This window comes from Artemia sp. Qi Xiang Cuo, chromosome 8, assembly GCF_049724085.1.
Source record: "Artemia sp. Qi Xiang Cuo chromosome 8, ASM4972408v1, whole genome shotgun sequence".
Taxonomy (NCBI): Eukaryota; Metazoa; Arthropoda; class Branchiopoda; order Anostraca; family Artemiidae; genus Artemia; species Artemia sp. Qi Xiang Cuo.
This window is the reverse complement of record NC_142801.1, coordinates 71,080,908-71,101,040: the sequence shown is the minus strand read 5'-3', so window position 1 is coordinate 71,101,040 and position 20,133 is coordinate 71,080,908.

The window sequence follows — 20,133 nt, the reverse complement described above, 5'->3', positions numbered from 1 at the left end:
ACCAAGTGAAAATAGCCAAAAAGGAAGTCCATAAAACTGAATTTTCAGCAGCTGAATATGGTTCATATGAATACTTAAAAGTACCATTTAGACTGAAAACAAGTTCAAGCGCGCTATGTAGACCCCTATTGTAGCTGTTAAGATGAATGGAGAATATATTTCATGTTTTTGATGTTGTTATATGCGTGGGATAAAACACTGAACATTACTTAGCAACGTTAGTAAAGGCGTCCGATAAGTTCAGACAAGGTAATTTAAAATGTCGGCATGAGAAAGTAAATTTATTTCAATCAACAATTTAATTTTTAGGAGTAGTAGTAACCCAAGGAGAGATATCCCCAGACCCTGTTAAAATAAAATGTGTTGAAAACCTCAAACCCCCCAGAACTATGAAATAATTAAGGGGAATTTTAGGTCTCACTGGCTACTTTAGAAAATTCGTACGCAATTATGCCCAGATTGCGAAACCCCTCACGGAATTAACTAAAGAGAACTCCCATAAGGTGACCTGGTTCCAGGAAGCTCAAACTTCCCTAGACCGACTCAAAAAGGCGCTCACTTCTGAACCTATTTTATCACTCCCTGATTTCGAAAACGGAAAATTTGTGGTTACAACCGATGCTAGTTCGAAAGGCATTGGCGCAATTCTTTCGCAAATAATCCCGAAAGAAAACCCTAATCCTCTGGAGGAAACGCCTAAACAAATAGAAAAAGTTATATGCTATTCGAGTTAAACTTTATCAAAAGGTGAAATTAGTTATTCCGCCACAAACTTAGAATTATTATCTATTATTCACCACTTGGACAAATTTAGACATTATTTACTTGGTAGAAAATTTATCCTACGATCAGACCATAAAAGCTTGCAGTACCTGCGCAAATTTAAAAACCCCACGGGCATTCAAGCGTGATGGATTATGAAGATCCATAACCTAGATTATGAATTTGAAAATTTAAAAGGTAAATAAAATGCAGCTTGGGACTTTTTGAGTAAATACCCTGAAAATATTCGGTCGGAAGCATAATAAAATGAGGTTAACACTGTCAATACTAAAAGCAAACATGAATGTAAGAAAAACACAGTAAACTCAAAGACACAGTAAAGGAAAATAAGGTTAATTATTGTACCCTGTCTTTAGAAAATATAAAAAGAAAGCAAAAAAAGGACGAAACTTGTTCAGCGCTTATTAATTATTTTGTGAATGATGATGCGTTACCGGATAAATTCAAAACTCTTAGAAAAGAGATAGATAATTTTTACTATGACCTTGATGAAGAAATACTATGTAGAATCGTGACTGCGGCGACAAATAGAAACCAAACTTCAATAATACCTGTATTACCACAAAACTTAACAGTGCCTGCATTTGAATATTTTCATTTAGAGACAGGTGGAAATTTAGGGGTAATGAAAACGTTCCATAAGTTAAAACAATACTTTTACGTGCCTTCCGCAATGACAAAACTTAAAGAATTTGTAAGTACATGCCAAGCGTGTAACTTAAGAAAAAAACCTCCAGCTTATCCTAATCCTCCAATGGGAAGGATCCCGGTAGCAAAGTACCCCTTCGATATTATCTCATTTGACTTATACGGAACAAGTGGAGCCTTGCCTGTTTCCAGCAGAGGCCATACTTGTATTCTTTCGGTTATAAACCACTTTTCAGGATTTACTTTTGCAAAAGCATTAAAAAATCAAGGTGCTTATGACACCAGTAAGGCATTAGCAAAAACATTTTTAAAATATGGCGTGCCTAATAAAATTTTGAATGACAACGGGAGCTATTTTGTTTCAAAAGTGACAAAAGACTTAATGAGTTTTCTTAATATAGAGAAAATGGTGACAGCGCCGTACCATCCACAAGCTAATGGTAAAATAGAAAATAGGCATAACATATTTTCAAACGTATTAAGTATTTATACAAAAGATAATCGTAACGACTGGGATCAATTCTTACCTTATTTAACTAACGTAATCAACACTGCTTATTCAGAAACAACCAAAGACAATCCATTTTATTTACTTTTTGGTCGCGATTTCAAAATCCCGTATAATGAGATTATTGAATCTCGGCAGTATTATAATAGCTCGGGAGATTACAAACAAGAATTCATAAATAGGATGAGAAAAACTTATAAAATAGTTAGGCAAGAGTTGGAAAAATGTTAAATAAACCAAGAACTAAGAAATCAACCCAAAGTCAAGGGGAGTATAGATTTCAAAGTAGGACACTGCGTCTACCTAAAGAACAAGGTAAAAACGGAAGGCAAAAAACATTCCAATAAAAATTCTGGACCATACAGAATAGTCAGGAGGTACGATAATGAATATATTTTTAAAGTGGAGAACCCCAATAGTGGAGGAACTTACAAGGCGCATGTTAGCCGAATAAAAAGAGCCAAATTTCCAGAGAGATGGGTATCACATACCTTCTCTACTGATTCGTCAGATGCAGAAAATGAGCCCCCTAGGTCAAGATTGGCAGAGCTAAAACCCTTTAATTTCAAGCAAGACTATATTGAGAATGACAGTGATGAGGAAAATTTTGAAGACTTTTTAGCAATGAAAAATCTAGTTGTTCCTAAGAAAAAAATCCCTAATACCAGGTTTTTCTTCTGAAATAAAAACGCCACAAAATCCAAAAAGTCATTCATCGGTGAGCGCAGGAGATTTAGATTATACAATATCTCCAAAAACCCAATTTTCCCCGATAGAATTTTGACCCCATGTCCCCCCAAAAGATTTCCAGACGATATGGTTTCCCCTGCAACACCGATAGAAAGGCCCTTGTCTTTACAGGAAGAATTAAACAGAGCTGTAGAAACCCCCGGTATTACTGTAAAGAAAACTCCTCTCAAAGATTTAATTAAAACAAACCTGCGAGAAGCTATGAATTTAACTAATTTCCCCATAAAAAGAGTCAAAGTACATTGCCCGAGAAAAAAACTCCCTAGGACGACCAGCAAGGTCAATATCATGATATAACTGTGTCCAAGGTCAAACCTAAAAAATGAACTTCATGGAGAGAAACCTTTGTGCAAAGAATGCCCCTTCCCCCTGAGGACATGGCCTTCAAACAATGGAGGAACCCTGCAAAAACTATTGATTCCTCCCAAAGCTCTCAATAACCTTTCAAATCTCCCGAGTTGAAAACTCAAGGCGAGGACTTAGAGAATAAACCTTCTAATTTCAGAGGAGTAGAAATTTACGAAGGAAGGGTAGGTGATACCTCAAAAAGTGCCACCTATAAAAGTTCTAATCCGGATTCGTCGGAAACTAGTTCCGAAGAGTCTGGTGGCGAATCAGACCATATATTAGCTAAAGAAATAGGGAAATCAAGACCGACCTCAGCAGCCGCACACTGGAAACAAACGAAATTAAAAGGGCAAGAATTTTTGAAAAAACAATACAAAAAGTTTGACCTTATTTCGCTAGAAAAACCGAAAAAGAAAAAACCGCAAGATAGAGAGGAGAAAATAACGACACAGTCAGGTAGAACGGTTAAAAAACCTGACAGATGGAAATATCCCTAATTAATGTAAAGAAAAATTTCAAATCCCTTATGAAAATCAAATTTGTGATCCACCATAATAAATTTAACAGTGTGCAAGTAAAGTTAACCAAGTCAATATTAATGAAAAAAAAATATATAATACGACTGATGTCAAAACATTGGTGATCAGAGAAAAAAAGGCCCAAAGGTAGGAAGCTCGTGGTCGACTGAAAACGACAAGTGGTGTTGGACCACGTTTTGTGGGAAGCCTGGGGAGGAACTCAAAGCCCATGAAGCTTTTAATTTGTTGTGGGCGTGCTCTCCCTCGGATTTTCTATGAAAAATCGACCCATGTCCTAACCAAGATGGATATTATCCAAAACAAGAAATTACCAGTACAGTAGCGTCTAATTATATGAAATATTTTGTCTTAGTGCAGATTATAATTATTTTAAGGCTACGAATAAAATAGGATACCAGTGTAATTATGTGCTGCACGCTTGCTTATTCATGTGTTTCATACTCGAAAAATATAATATAATAATTAAATTGTATAACGATTATTAGCTACGCTTTAAAGTTATATCTCAACCAGTCATGGAGGTATATCACAACCAGAATTAAACTCGGAAGTCCTATATTTACTTTCCTAACCTATCTAATCATAAAATATTTATTCTGTTTTACGCCTACAAATCAGTTTTCTTTGGCCAATACAAAAAAATTATTACATGATAAGATATAACCTAATTAAAAATTAAAGTGCCTTTGAAAAAAATATAATAATAAGAGAGGAGTAAAAAAAACGAATTTTGCAAAAAATGGGCAAAATTAATGATACATTAGTTCTAGAAACAAAAAATAAGATGAGGCTTAAGAATATCATCATAATCCTCGTTGTTCACGCAGTGGCCCAAGATATTGTAAAACATGGAGTAATATCCAAGCAGGAAAATTCATTGCTAGCCAGTCATAACGCATGGAAGATCCGTATGAAATTGGACCCCAAACCCTTCAAGACCTAGTTTCAACAAGTAACAAGAATAGAAAGAAACACGAATGAACTCTAAGAATCAACCAATTCCTGGTGGAACATACTATTGGCCGTATGCTTCGTATTCGCGACTTCCCTGACCATAAGAACCCCATTGACGTTTAATTACGGAAAAGTCCTGAGACTAAGAAGACGAAAACCAAGAGAAGAACACGGGGAAACAGCTGAAATGCAGGGGTTAAACCCGGAGCCCCATGAGAACGCCTAAGCCAAGAAATAGGGAAGACAATAGAAAAAGAGTGGGTATAAAAATTTCCCCGCGTCCTTGTTATGTCGCGTTCCCTCATTGTAGTATCGTTTACGTAAAACCGTGTGGTTATGACGCTGCAACATGCGTTTCTTAAACAGCACGGACATGCGTGTACAATGCAGGCATGAAATATGTTGTAAAATTAGACCTCAAACTTAATAATGTAGGGTAAATTATGTTTATTTAATAAGTATTGAAGAATTATATAAGCCCTTTATCGATGTTTCCGTTCTCAAAACAAATTTGAAGACATCTCTGTTTTAGATTTCCCAATGAAAATTATGTCGTTTTATTATAAAAAAAAAAAAAAATTTCGTTGTGAGTACTAATATTGGTGTATTTATTTAACTCTGTCTCGTAGCGTGGGGTTTATGTACCCAATTAATGCGTGACTTATTTTTACTATGAGTATTTACTTCAAAGAACGTGTAATTCTGCCTCGTTATTTTTATTACAGGAAGTGGATGGAAACATTGGATATTGAGCATTATAATGAGATGCCCAGTACAGATACAACCTAGTAGCATCTATTTTCATCATATCTCAACCAACGAAGAGTACTCACCATAGACTCAAGGTAATTTTCATCCCAGCTTCGTCTACGAAAAACAACAGTTACCTTTGATCGTTGTTTTTTAGACCAGGAACCATATTACATATAAAGGTAACATTATATTTGAATCTCAGTATCCAGCGCATTATCGAACTATATAATCACATAAATTCTGAGAACCCCATCGATCAGTACAAGATATAAATACATAGATATCGCCTTTGACAATCATTATGGACCCCAGAATCATTTGACTGTATAGTGATGATATTTGAAATTAAATGATATTTAACGATATTTGAAGTTAAATGATATTTGAAGATTTTTGAAGATATTTGAAGTTGAAGTTAAAGACAATTTGAAGTTTAATTCTGAGAACCCCATCGATCAGTACAAAATATAAATACATAGATATCGCCTTTGACAATCATTATGGACCCCAGAATCATTTGAATGTATAGTGATGATATTTGCAGTTAAATGATATTTAACTATATTTGAAGTTAAACTACATTTGATTATATTTGAAGATGATTGAAGATATTTGAAGTTAAAGACAACATGTTGAAGGGGCCACCATAGTTTTTAGGACAACCCGTTCTAAATCAAAATTTCAAGTGATTCGTGATTAACCTGATAATCACTGCAAAGATTAATAAACGCAAGCCATGAGCCAATAATTTCATAAGAGGCAAAAATGAATAATTTTACGCGAGAAAACATTCTCTATGTGCCTCAAAATATCTTAAAAAATGATATGCCGAGAAGAAAACAAACCCACGCTTAGTGTCCGACCTCTTCATGATCATGCAGCCTAGAAACTATCAAAAAAGAGGCAGGTCTGAATAAAACCCGATAGCATATGTCTACACCTGTAGTAGAAATTATAATTTTTCAGTTAAAAATAACAGAAAACTTATCGTATGAACACAATTAGGCTCAAAATGTTCCATGAAGAAACCATAACGTAAGTGCTTCAAAATTTTTGCCAAGACAAAAAGAGAAAAGGACAATAATTTACAACAGAAGGATGGAGTACACTAAAGACTCGTAAGTGATGAAATAGATGTGAATTTACATATGTTACTTCCTAATAACTTTGATAACTCAAAAATCCCAATAGTGAAAGTGTTTTAATTTTACCAGTGAATATGGTAGCCATAATATTGTGTGTTATAAATCATTCATGTATGTACCGCTAGATGTTCAAGTAGAATTAGGTGTAATATTATCATGTTATTCATTTAATGTAGCGTAGATAGAAAGTAGTGTGCCATATTAACAGCAAAATAAAAAAAAAGCCTTGTAAAAAGTGAATTCAAAAAAAAGTAAAGGTAGAATAGCCCCAAACTTGTTGGAAATGTAAAAGTAATCAGTGTTAGATGTAGAAAAAAAATCTTTAGTATAGTAGTTAGCCTAGAACCATGAATAATCTTAGTCCGGTAGACGAATTTTAGATAGGGATGTAAAATAAAATAAGAAAAGTAACAGAAAAATTTTTTAGCACTCCTGATTAAGCCATAACATAAATATAAAATAATTATGTAGATGAAACAGTTAATAAAGGGTGAACATTTTAAAAGCCCAAAGGCAAGCAATTACTAATGACGGGGCGTCATTAATTAATGGGACGGGTAATATGTACCATGAGTAAAACACGATGTAATTAAAATACCAAAATAAAGTTCCTTCTTTCTAAAGATAATTCCGACTCCTATAATTCAGCTAAATCTAGTTTCAAAAATGAAAAGTTCTTAATCAGCAAAGAGAAAAAGTGCAGTCACTTTTGCAGGAAGTTTAAACAATAAGAACCGTGTGAACGTCTAAATCATCAAAAATATTTAAGACGTATTATTGGACGAAGGGCTCTCATCCTTGGACCACTCGGGCCAATTGTGAGCCAGTTCTTACAGCGCAAGACTAAAGAGCTAAGTTCGATAGTGGGGTAGAAGTGCTTTTTGAGGGGATTCGTATTTGAAAACCAGGACCATTCAGATAGAAGTCTTAAATTCTTTCATTGTTGTATCTCGGTCACCGTTATTGTCATTTGGAGTGACACACTGCTGTTCACCTAAATATGTAAGTTTTAATAAATCTATTGCTTTTTTTATCTGTGTTTATTTCATTTCATATGTCTGGATTTAGCCTGATAATAGGTAATTAGTTCGCAAAATCTCCAAGGTAACGTTCCCAGGGAATCGGATCTCCAGATAGCTCAAGAAAAAGAGACCACGTTTGAATGGCTGTACATTTTATTTTCACTCAATAATTGTGGGTGGCAAAGGTCTTGTTGGCATAATCTTTAGCGCTATAAGCGGCGCTATCGGAGAAATTACAAGGTGTAAGCTCACGACCTTTGGGCATAATATCGCCTTTATCGCGGTCAGTATTTAGTACCATATTTAGTATAAATAGCCAATTTTTTTCATCGCTACAAGTCTTTGCCGCCTTTTGATGTAAATTAAATTAAAAAAAACAAGTTTTTTAAATAGAAGTAAGGAGCGACATTAACACTTAAAACGAACAGAAATTATTCGGTATATGAAAGGGGCTGTCCCCTCTTCAACACCTCGCTCTTTACGCTAAAGTTTTTTTTATTGTTTTAAAAAATAAAGTTGTGTGCCAGAGTCAAACTTTAGCGTAAAGAGCGAGGCGTTGAGGTAGAGGACAGCCCCTTTCACATACGGAATAATTTCTGTTCGTTTTAAGTTTTAATTTCGCTCCTTATTTTCACTTAAAAAAACTTGTTTTTTTATTTAATTTCTGAACGTTTTTGAATTAATGCAGCTTTGATTTTGGCTCACCATACATGAAGAATTAAAACGAAATTTGCACTTTAATTTTACTTTTTTTGGCTAAATGGCTTTCTCGATATTTTGTTCTGACGTAACTTACGAATTAACTTACGTAACGAACTTCTATATTTGTATGATTTTATTACGTATATTAGGGAGTTTACCCCTAGTCATTACATAGCTCTTTACGCTAAATTTCGAATTTTGTTCAAATCACAAAGGCCGGTTAATTAGAATAGATAGCTCTTTTGAAAGTACTGAAACAAACTTTAGCATAAAGAGCGAGGTATTGACTTGGGGGCGACCCCCCTCATATACGTAATAATTTCTGTTTGTTTTAAGTTTTAATGTTGCTCCTTACTTTCAGTTGAAAAAAGCTTGTTTTTTTATTTAATTTCTGATCGTTTTTTAAATAATGCTGTGAAATCCCGCGCCCCCTTCGCAGAAATGTCCCTTCCCCAAGGAAACATCCTCCATGGAAAAATTCTACTCCGTAGTCCCCTCCTCCGACCCTTTCCCCCACAAAAAAATTCTTCCTGAAACGTCTGCATACTTTCCATTAACCAATACTATATGTAAACAACGGGCAAAGTTCATAACTTGCAGCCCTTCCCCCAGGAACTGTGGGGGATTAAGTCACCCTCAAAGACATATTTATTAGATTTTTGACTATGCTGAACAAAATGGTTACCTCAAAATTTTTATTGGCAAAAAATTAGCGTGGGAGGGGGCCAAGTTGCCCTCCAATTTGTTGGTCACTTAAAATGTAAACTAGAACTTTTAATTTCCGTTCAGATGAGCTCTCTCACGACATTCTAGGACTACTGGATTGATACGATCACCCTTGGAGAAAAAAAAAATAAATAAAAAATAAACACGCATCCGTGATCTTTCTTCTGGAAAAAAATACAAAAGTCCACATTTTTGTAGATAGGAGCTTGAAACTTCAGTAGTAGGGTTCTCTATTACGCTGAATCTGATGGTCTGATTTTCATTAGAGTTCTTAGACTTTTAGGGGTTGTTTCTGATTTTTTCGAAAATAAGGCAAATTTTCTCAGGCGCGTAAATTATGATGGGTAAGACTAAACTTAATAAAATTTACACATTTGAAATCAGCATAAAAATCTGATTCTATTGATGTATCTATTGGTACCAAAAATCCGGTTTTTAGAGTTTTAGTTATTATTGAGCCGGGTCGCTCCTTACTTACAGTTCGGTACCACGAACTGTTTGATAAAACGAACCAAGAGTATCAAAAAATTCCACATGATGGCGTACATTTACCTACTATTTCTGAGGATCAAGTTTTTAGTAGAATAAAGAAACTCCCATAGATATTCCGACTGAACTTATAAAAGCATTTCCTGACAAATTGACTAGGCCGCTAACACAAATTTTTAATTGCATTTCAACTTCTTCAGTTTACCCACAGATATGGAACACGGGGTATGTTACTCTAATCCCTAAAAATTATACTGAACTTAAGTTTGATGGTGTGAGGCCAATCACTTTGACCCCCTTGTTCAGCAAAACGTACGAAAGTTTTGTAGCATATTCGCTTAAAGCTCAAGTTGAACCCCTCCTTGATCCTTATCAGTACGGTAACAGAAAGAATACATCAACATCTCATAATCTAGTCAGTCTTTTACATTTTATTTTGAAGCAAGTTGATGAGCCTGGTAAATGGCTAAACTTAATAACAATTTTTTTTAAAAAGGGTTTTGATTTGATTGATCATAACATTTTAATTTCTAAGTTTTTAATTGATTTTAGAGTAAATCCTGATGTTGTGAAAATCATTCAGAGTTTTTTAATAAATAGGTTCCCAATTTTCAAACAGTTCGTGGTAACGAACTGTAAGTAAGGAGCGACCCGGCTCAATGGTAACCGAAACTCTAAAAAATGGGATTTTGATACCAATAGACACATCAAAAGAATCAGATTTTAATTCTGATTTCAAATATATAAGTTTCATTAAGTTTAATCTTACCCATCAAAAGTTACGTGCCTGAGAAAATTTGGCTGATTTTCGAAAAAAGGGGGAAAGACCCCCTAAAAGTTATAGAACCTTAATGAAAATCACACCATCATATTCAGCGTATCATAGAACCCTACTGTAGAGGTTTATCTACAAAAATGTGGAATTTTACATTTTTTGTCAAAAGAAAGATCATGGATGCGGGTTTATTTTTTTTTTATTTTTTTTTCCCCAGGGGTTATCGTATCGACCCATTGGTCCTAGAATATCGAGAGAGGACTCATTAGAACGGAAATTAAAAGATCTAGTGCCCTTCTTAAGTGACCAAAAAAAGGAGGGCAACTAGGCCCCCTCCCACGCTCATTTTTTCCCAAAGTCACCCGATCAAAATTTTGAGATAGCCATTTTGTTCAGCATGGTCGAAAATATGATAAAATGTCTTTTAGGATGACTTGATCCCCCAAAGTCCCCAGGGGGAGGGCTGAAAGTTATGAACTTTACTCAATCTTAACATATAGTATTGGTTATTGGGAAGTATACAGACTTTTTCAGAGGAGATTTTTTCTGGTATGTGGTGGAAGGAGAGTGTCGGGGGCTATATGTAAGGATCTTTCAATGAAGGAAGTTTTCATGGGGTATGGGACATTGCTTTGAAGGGGTCGCCGGATTTCCCAGCCTTATTAAAGAAAAAGATCAGAAATTAAATATAAAAAAAAAAAGTTTTTCAACTGATCAAATGATTGTGATTAAGAGGTCATGTTTAAAGAACTGGAAAAAAAAAAATCGAACTATAGTTTAAAGAGTAGGGTATTGACTAGGGGGCGAACCCCTTAATATACGTGTTAAAAATTTATGAATATAGAAGTTCGTTACGTAAGTTAATTCCAAGTTACGTATATTTATTACTAATAAAAACGTTCGTAAATAAAATTAAACAAGTTTCGAGAAAGCCATTTAACCAAATATAATATGCAAAATTCGTTTTAATTATTCATGTACGGTGAGCCAAAATCAAAACCTGTATTAATTCAAAAACGTTCAGAAATTAAATAAAAAAAACAAGTTTTTTTAACTGAAAGTAAGGAGCGACATTAAAACTTAAAACGAACAGAAATTATTCCGTATATGAAGGGGCTGTCCCCTCCTCAACGCCTCGCTCTTTACGCTAAAGTTTGACTTTCTCACATCTCTATTTTTCTAAACAATAAAAAAACTTTAGCGTAAAGAGCGAGGCGTTGAGGAGGGGACAGCCCCCTTCATATACGGAATAAATTTTATGAATATAGAAGTTCGTTACGTAAGTTAATTCTAAGTTACGTATATTTATTACTAATAAAAACGTTCGTAAATAAAATTAAACAAGTTTCGAGAAAGCCATTTAACCAAATATAATATGCAAAATATGTTTTAATTATTCATGTACGGTGAGCCAAAATCAAAACCTGCATTAATTCAAAAACGTTCAAAAATTAAATAAAAAAAACAAGTTTTTTAAACTGAAAGTAAGGAGCGACATTAAAACTTAAAACGAACAGAAATTATTCCGTATATGAAGGGGGCTGTCCCCTCCTCAACGCCTCGCTCTTTACGCTAAAGTTTGACTTTCTCACATCTCTATTTTTCTAAACAATAAAAAAACTTTAGCGTAAAGAGCGAGGCGTTGAGGAGGGGACAGCCCCCTTCATATACGGAATAATTTCTGTTCGTTTTAAGTTTTAATGTCGCTCCTTACTTTCAGTTTAAAAAACTTGTTTTTTTTATTTAATAAAATATAAGAAGTCACCTCAGCCAGTTTTTTGTGATGTACCTCAAGGTACTATTCTGGTTCCTATTCTTTTTCTAGTTATGATCAATGATATTGCTAATGATTTTGAAGACCGCTGGAAATATGTTAACGACCTTACCCTTGGAAAAATTTGTGTAGCAAATGAATGTAGCAGAGCTCAAATTTTAATTGATAAAGTGAAAACTAAAGCTTCCAGTTCAGATTATGACAGTAAATTTTCCATTTTAACTATTTTATTTTTAAATTCTTCTGAAACAAATTTTCTACCAACTGTATCTGATTCCCTTCAAGTCGGAAAGATCAAACTCTTTGAAGCTATTATTACCAGTGATTTAAATTGGGAAACAAGCACATCTAGTCTAGTAAAAAGGGGTAATGCTGGGCTGCAGATGCTCAAGCTTATGTTGAAACATGGCGCCCCTCCAGATCACCTCCTCCGAATATTTACATCTTTTATTCGCCCAATTCTGGAATATGCAGCTCCTGTATGGCATTTTGGAATGACAGCTGAGCAAAGCGCCAGGCTCTAAAGAGTTCAGAAAAGAGCTCCAATGATAGTATCGAAGCAGGTAGAAGTATCGTATGAAGAGCTGCTGACAAAGTTTAAAATGCAAACTCTGAAAAAAAGAAGAGAGAAACTCTGCATGGATTTCAGAAGAAAATCCCTGATCCACTCAATCGACAAAACCTTTTCTCCCGTCAATCCACAACAAAACGATTCCCGCGCAGGGTTGCAGTGCCTGTTGAGAAAATTCAGCCGGTACGCTGTGCCCATCAGGGATTAGCAAAAAGATTTATACCTAGTTTTGTAAAAATGTAAAACAAAAATCAAAAGATTTGATTTGTGTTTTTTATGTATTTGCTTTTTAATGCAACTATACCAAAGAAATTTGGCAGTGCCATGAAAATTTTGGTGAAAATTAAAGTTTAGTTTATCTAATTTTAATTTTGAGATGGCCATTTGTTGTCGTAGAAACTTCGAAAACAACTCTTTCGATTGGAATTTGAAAAGGCCAGTGCCCTTTATAATATTTGAAAGTGGTTTGAGGGCAAGTAACCCACCTCCCACGCCCACCATTTCCCAAAACACATCCAATAAAAATTTTGAGATAGCCAAATTATTCAACGTAATTGAAAGGTCCGGAAATTATGTCTTTGAGAATGGCAACGTCCCGACAGCCCTCAGGGCAAGAATTGTAAGTTATGGCCTGGGGAAATACAAGGTATATACAGAAAGGATGATCGTATAAACTTCGGAGGGGGTTCATTTGATTCATAATCAGAAGTTCTAGTACCCCTTTTAAGACTCAAAGTGATCAGAGGGTTGATACCCCCCCCCCACACACCTCGTTTTTTCCCGAAATGCATCTTATAGAAATTTTGAGATGGCCATTTGTTGTCGTAGAAACTTCGGAAAGAGCTCATTCAGTTGGAAATTGAAACGGCCAGTGCTCTTTTTCATAGTCAAAAGTGATTGGAGGGCAACTAACCCCCCTCTTTCCCCCACCATTTCCCCAAACATATCCAGTCAAAATTTTGAGATAGCCATTTTGTTCAACGCAATGAAAAGGACCAGGAATTATTTTTTGAGGATGACAACCCCTCCACAGCCCTTAGGACAAGGCTTGTAAGTTATGCCCTGGGGGCATATAACATATGTATAGAAATAGTGAGCGTATAAACTTCGGAGGGGGCTCATTAGATTGGTAATCAGAAGTATTAAGGCCCTTTTTACGATTCAGAGTGACCGGAGGGTGGATAACCCCCACCCCCTAACCTCATACTTTCCCTTAATCGATCTGATAAAAGCTTTGAGATGGCCATTTGTTGTCGTAGAAACTACGAAAAAGGCTCATTCGATTCAAAATTCAAAGGGCTAGTTCCCTTTTTATTAGGCAAAGGGATTGGAGGGTAACAAGCCCCCCCTCCCCCTGCACGCCCGTCAATTCCCAAAACACATCTAATCCAAAATTTTAGATAGCCGTTTTGTTTAGTGTAGCTGAAAGGTCTGGAAATTATGTCTTTGACAACCCCCATACCTTCTCAAGACCAGAACATAATTTGCACTTTACTGGAAAAATAATGGCCGTGGATTGTCAGTTTAGTATAGCCTACATATACTGATACATATTCCTTAAAGTTTTAATTGTTTTTAATTTATTAAAGTTAAAAAAGTTAAAACATTTTAAACATATTTTGTTTATTTAAATCATACAATAAATAACCGAGTGAAATTGAAAACAAGAAAATAGCAGAATAAACAAGGCTACCAACCCCCTTACCTTTTCGAATCCAGAACGTAGTGTGCAGTTTGTTGAAAACAGAATATATTTTAGATATTGTCCATTTCTTTTTACTTGTTCAAAAGTTTTTACTAGATATATTAAGGAGGAGGTTCTCCCCCATGCACTCCAATTACAGCGCGAGTGTCTAGTGCCCTTTTTCAGAGGAACAAGAGACTGGAGGGCAAGCAGTCCTTCTCTCAAGCCCATTCATTTTCCAAACGCATCTAGTCAACATTTTGAGACAGCCATTTTGTTCAGCATAGTAGAACAGTCCAGCAGCTATGTCTTTATGAATATTAGGCGTGTCAGCCCCCCACAATTACGCAACTGGCCCATTATGCTTTAAAACTAACTGTTGCTTTAAAATAAATCAAAAGGCATTGTGTTAAATGGTTGCCAATAAGACACCTCAGCAATATGTCGAAAACGACTGAGAGGGGGGGGGGATTAAGTTGAAACTTCTAGGGATACTACTATTACTACTTCTGATCTAACAATTTAAATAAATAAAAAGAGTGTAAGTGTATCCAGGTTGTCAAAGAGCATAGATAGAATCTTTTGGAAATGATATGAAGTTTTATTTTTCAGTTCAACTTCAGAAGCTATAAAATCAAACTAAAAAATACTGTTTGTGTCAGGATTAAAAATTGTTGAAAAAGTTTCTCCAACATACAAATAGCAACCCATACTATGGATTCTTATAGAAGAAAACTGAGAAGATATAAAAAAAAATTCTCCATGAAAAAAACTGGTGACTGGCGTTTACCCCCCCCCCCCCGGAAAATACCCCCCGCGGAGGATACCCCCCGGTAAATGCCCCTCCCCCGTGGAAAATATGGCTTTCCAAATTTTAGAATTTTATTTGAGTTTTATTTTTTTAATTTCCGTAGGGGGAAGGAATTTTGGTACTTGTGTATTATGCGCCGCTCACTCAAGTTTACGCTGTGTAAAATACGAGAACACACCAATTTTTTCGTTAGTTTCTTCGTTACTTTAGAAATAAATTTGGGCTTTAGATTTGCACATGAGGGGGGGGGGGGGTAAAGTATAGCGGGTTTGCATGCAAAATTTGTTTGGTACAATTATTCTGCATATTAGATAGATAGATAAGTGTATTTTAAAGCCAAATATACGGCCATGAACACAGTAAAATAACATAAATGAAAGGTACAAATAGCATAAACTTTGATCAGCGATCATCATAAGACACTTAAATGAAACGATACATTAACCTAATAATAGTGCTTAACACTTGGAAAAACAGTCATTGAAATAAAAAAAAACTTAACACTTGGAAAAAACAATTAAATGAAACATTACATTTACTTTATACTACATTACTTATATTACTTTATTTCCAGATACTTTGTTATTCTTTTGTAATTTTTTAGTGGTCATATACCTAGAAAGAATTGTTTTCTGACTTCAAACTGTCAAAATACTTTACCCCCCCCCCCTCCTTAGGTTATCCCTCCCCCCTCCCAAATTATATATTTCCCATATATTGTTTCACTTGTCTAATGAAGAAAACCGGTTACTTCTCGAGTTTTACACAGCGTAAACTCGAGTGAGTGGCGCATAATATACAAGAACCAAAATTCCTTCCCCCTACGGAAATTAAAAAAATAAAACTCAAATAAAATTCTCAAATTTGGAAAGCCTTATTATCCACGGGAGGGGGAGGGTATTTTCCGCGGGGGCATTTTCCGGGGGGTATTTTCCACGGGATATTTTCCGGGGGGGGGATTTTCCGGAGGGGTAATCACCGAGGGGGGGGGGGTGTAAACGGCTAGAAACAAAAAACTATGTCAACAAAAAACGAACAGAAACTAATTTCAAAAACTTTTTCCACAAGATAAGTTTATCAAAGAAAAGTAAAGAGTCCCATTAAGCCAAGAATGAGCAAACATAAAGTCAAATAATCTTCCAAACGTAAAACTACCACAAATCACTATCAATAAATAAATGAAACTAAAAATGAAGCAGAAATTATAGTAAATAGCCGAGTTAAATCCAAAAGCGAGCGGAAAATAACATGAGTACGGCTGATAACCCCCATCTCTTCTAAGGATTAGAGCACAATTTACGCTTTACTGAAAACAAAATACGTTTGAAACGTTTTCACCTTTCTTACTTTCAAAAATTAAAAATTATCAGAACCTTAATTAAGTAATGTGAATATATGTCAATTAAACTGACAATCCACAATCATTTGTTTTTATCTTTTTTTTTTCAGTAAAGCACAAATTGTGTTCTGGTCTTGGGAATGCACAGGGGTTATCAGCCCTACTTATGTTAAGCTTTGCTCGTTTTGAGTTTTACTCGGCTATTTATTGTAATTTCTGTTCGTTTAGAGTTTCATTTACTTATTGATAGCGATTTGTGGTAGTTTTAGGCTTGGAAGATTATTTGACTTTATTTTTGCTCATTCTTGGCTTAATGGAGCTCTTTACTTTTCTTTGAAAAAAATTGTCTTGTGGAATTTTTAAAATTAATTTAAGAAAGAAACATATTTATTAACTTGACTTGCGATTTAACAATCAGTTCCAATGCACTAGAAAATGGTCCTTTCCCTTTTCAATGTTCTTACATACTAAGCCAGTTTAATAAGAAAATGCTGAACAATGCTCACCCGACCCAGGAAAAGTATGTGTTTTATTCTAGAACATTTGAACAGTGTTTATTTTACAAGTAATTTTTGTTTTGATTTCCATTATTTTTTTTTTTTCGTCTCTTAAGTTACGATTTTTCATGTCATTACATTTGTATGTGTGTGTTTCTAAAGGAAATAGATCCCTCAGTCAGAACATCTTGAAATCAAATTAATATTATAACTGAAATTGCCTCGTGTTCACGTATTTTCTTAGGACAACACTCCTAGTAAACCTATCCGCCCCTAGCAACAAATCTTGTCGTGCGTACTACAAACTAATATCGGAAAAAACAAATTTTAAGTTTGAATGTTCTTACTAGATTGCAACTGTTTTGATAAAAAAAAAGAGAAGAAAAAAAGAAACAACGGAAACAAATTTCCATAACGGAAAAGAGGAAGAAATACCTCCTTTATGGAATAATCCTTGCATAATTGAGAATGTCAGGAAAAAAAAATTAAAATCCTTATATGTGTGATGAGCTTTGCTTTTGTATTTATAACTGGTATTTAAATTGTAACAATGAGATCAGTTCCCAAGTAAAAAATGATAAAAAAACACAACTCAGTTTTGATTCAAATAAGCAAATACTGATTCTGCTCTCATTCGATAGAATCAAAAGAGCTTCACTGTGTTGCGGGGCAACAACTAATGCTTTTGCAGCTGTTTTTCTCCTCGCGATCAGTGGTCTGTAACTCGGAAGTGGTACTAGATGGAAATTTGAAATTTTTCCTGGGTATGGGAATCAAAAAACGGGGCAGAAAAGTTCAAGTGAAGTCTGCAAAATTTCCAGTAGTTTTCCAGAAAAAGGAATTAAAACCGCTTTTTCCTCACGTTGTACACGGTGCCAAAACAAAATGACCTTAGCTGGGAAAAATCTTTTTCAGAACATTTTATGTCCTATTCCTGCAGAACATCATTAACTCTCTGTGCACCAGAGAATAAAATTCTGTATGAATTCTAAAATTCTTGGAAATATTCCTAGAAAACAAATCTCGAATGCCAAATTCCAATTTTTTAGGCCGTTTATAAGAACATGTACAGAATTTTTTTGTCGGGGGGGGGGGAATTTTTTTTAACACATCATAAATTTGTTTATTTTCATTTTTATTACGTTTTTTTTACGAATCGGACAAAAATTTGGGGGGGGGGGGGGGAGTTCAAACACCCTAGCCCCCCCCCCGGATACAGCCTTGGCTGTTTTCTGAAATTTTGGTTTTGAATTCTCTAGTATTTTAATCGAGTACTACTATAAAAAGTACGAAAGATGACATGAACTTTAAAAAACAAAAAAAAATTGCTTAGCTAACTTTGAAATAGTTTTCAATGCTGCCATGACGAATTAAATGTTTCTGATACCATAGGAGTAACTTTTTTCTATACAAGGTGAATCTTTCTTTCCAGCGTAGATAGACCATATCTTTTTTTAAGAGCTAAATTTTACATTGGTTTTACGGAAATAAAATTCCTTTTGTGAGTTCTTTCATTTTCGGATTTTTTCCGATTCTGATTAAGAATTTCCAATTTTTTTCAAAATTTTCAATTTAATATTTATTACATCTTAGACATTTAATGCCATGAAAAGTAAGCAAGAAGACATGCACTCTTCTATATCTGAAAATGAACCTTAGAGCAAGAATACACTAAAAATTACACAGTCGTAACAAGGGGAAAAACAAAAAAAAGCAGATACAGAGTTTGATGATTATTCCGTACAAATAATTTATTTCATGAGTTCTCTATTTACCCGTTGACCCTACAAGTAATAAATTAAAAAAACTTTTTCCCAAAATGAGTTTTTCAAAGAAAAGTAAAGAACTTCATTAAACCAAAAATGAAATAAAATAATCTACCATGGGTAAAACTACCACAAATCAGCATCGACAAATAAATGAAATCCAAAACGAACAGAAATTAAAATAAATAACCGAGTCAAACTCAAAACGAGCAGAAATTAACATGAGTAGGGCTCAAAACCCCTATGTCTTCCCAAGGCTAGAACATAATTTGCAATAAACTGAAAAAAGATAACTGTTTTTACTTTTATAACTTTAATAAATCAAATATTAATAACATTTTGATTACTAAATATCAGTATATCTATATTAAACTGACACTGCACATTCATTTGTATTTTTTTCAGTAAATTATGTTCTAGCCTTGGGAAGGCATAGGGGTTTTGAGCCCTACTAATGTTAATTTCTGCTCGTTTTGAGTTTGACTCGGTTATTTATTGTAATTTCTGTTCGTTCTGGGTTTCATTTATTTATCGATGCTGATTTGTGGTAGCTTTACGCATGGCAGATTATTTGATTTTATTTTTGCTCATTTTTGGTTTAACGGAGTTCTTTACTTTTCTTTGAAAAACTTATTTTGTGGAAAAATTTTTTTAATTAATTTCTGTTCGTTTTATATTGACATAGTCTTTTCAGGGAAAAAGAAAATAATTCTTTAGATCTTTTCGTTTTTTTTTAAGACTTTATAGTTTGGCCTGCTATTTGTATGCTGGAGAAAATTTTTCAGCAATTTTTAAAAACATACACCCTTTTAAAAAACTGGACACAAATAGTAGTGTTTAATTTAGTTTCAAGCCTCCTCTAGTTGACCTGAAATAGAAAACTTGATACCATTCGCAAAAAAAAATCTGTTTACTTTCTTTGATAGCCTGGTTACACTTACGCTATTTTGATTTGGTTAAATTTTAAGAGCAGAAGTAGCCTTGAAAATTTGGATTTAATACCCCCAGTCGTTCTTGGGTTAGTACTGAGATGCGTTATTGGGAATTAGCATTAACACAGTGAATTTTGATTTAATCTTAAGGCAACATTTAGTTTTTAAGCATAATGGGCAAATGGGAGGGTGAGCGTGGGAGGAAGACTAGTTGCCCTCCAATCACTTTCGACTACCAAAAAGGGCATTAGCCCTTTCTATTTTCAATCGAATGAGCCCTTTTCGAAGTTCCTAAGACAACTCCTTCGATATGAAGTGCCCTGGTCTACACAAAACAAAAAAGAAAAAAATAATAAGACTTTGTACCCACATCGATCTTTACTATAATTAAAAAGGGCACTAGCCCTTTCAATTTCCAATCGAATGAGCCCTTTTTGAGTTTCTAAGACAACGCTATTTATAAACAACTTATATGCCCCCAGGGTATAAATTACAACACTTGCCCTGAGGGCTGTGAGGGGGTTGTCATCCTCAAAGACCTAATTTCCAGAAATTTGAACTACGTTAAACAAAACGACTATCTCTAAATTTTGATTGGATGTGTTTGGGGAAAGGGT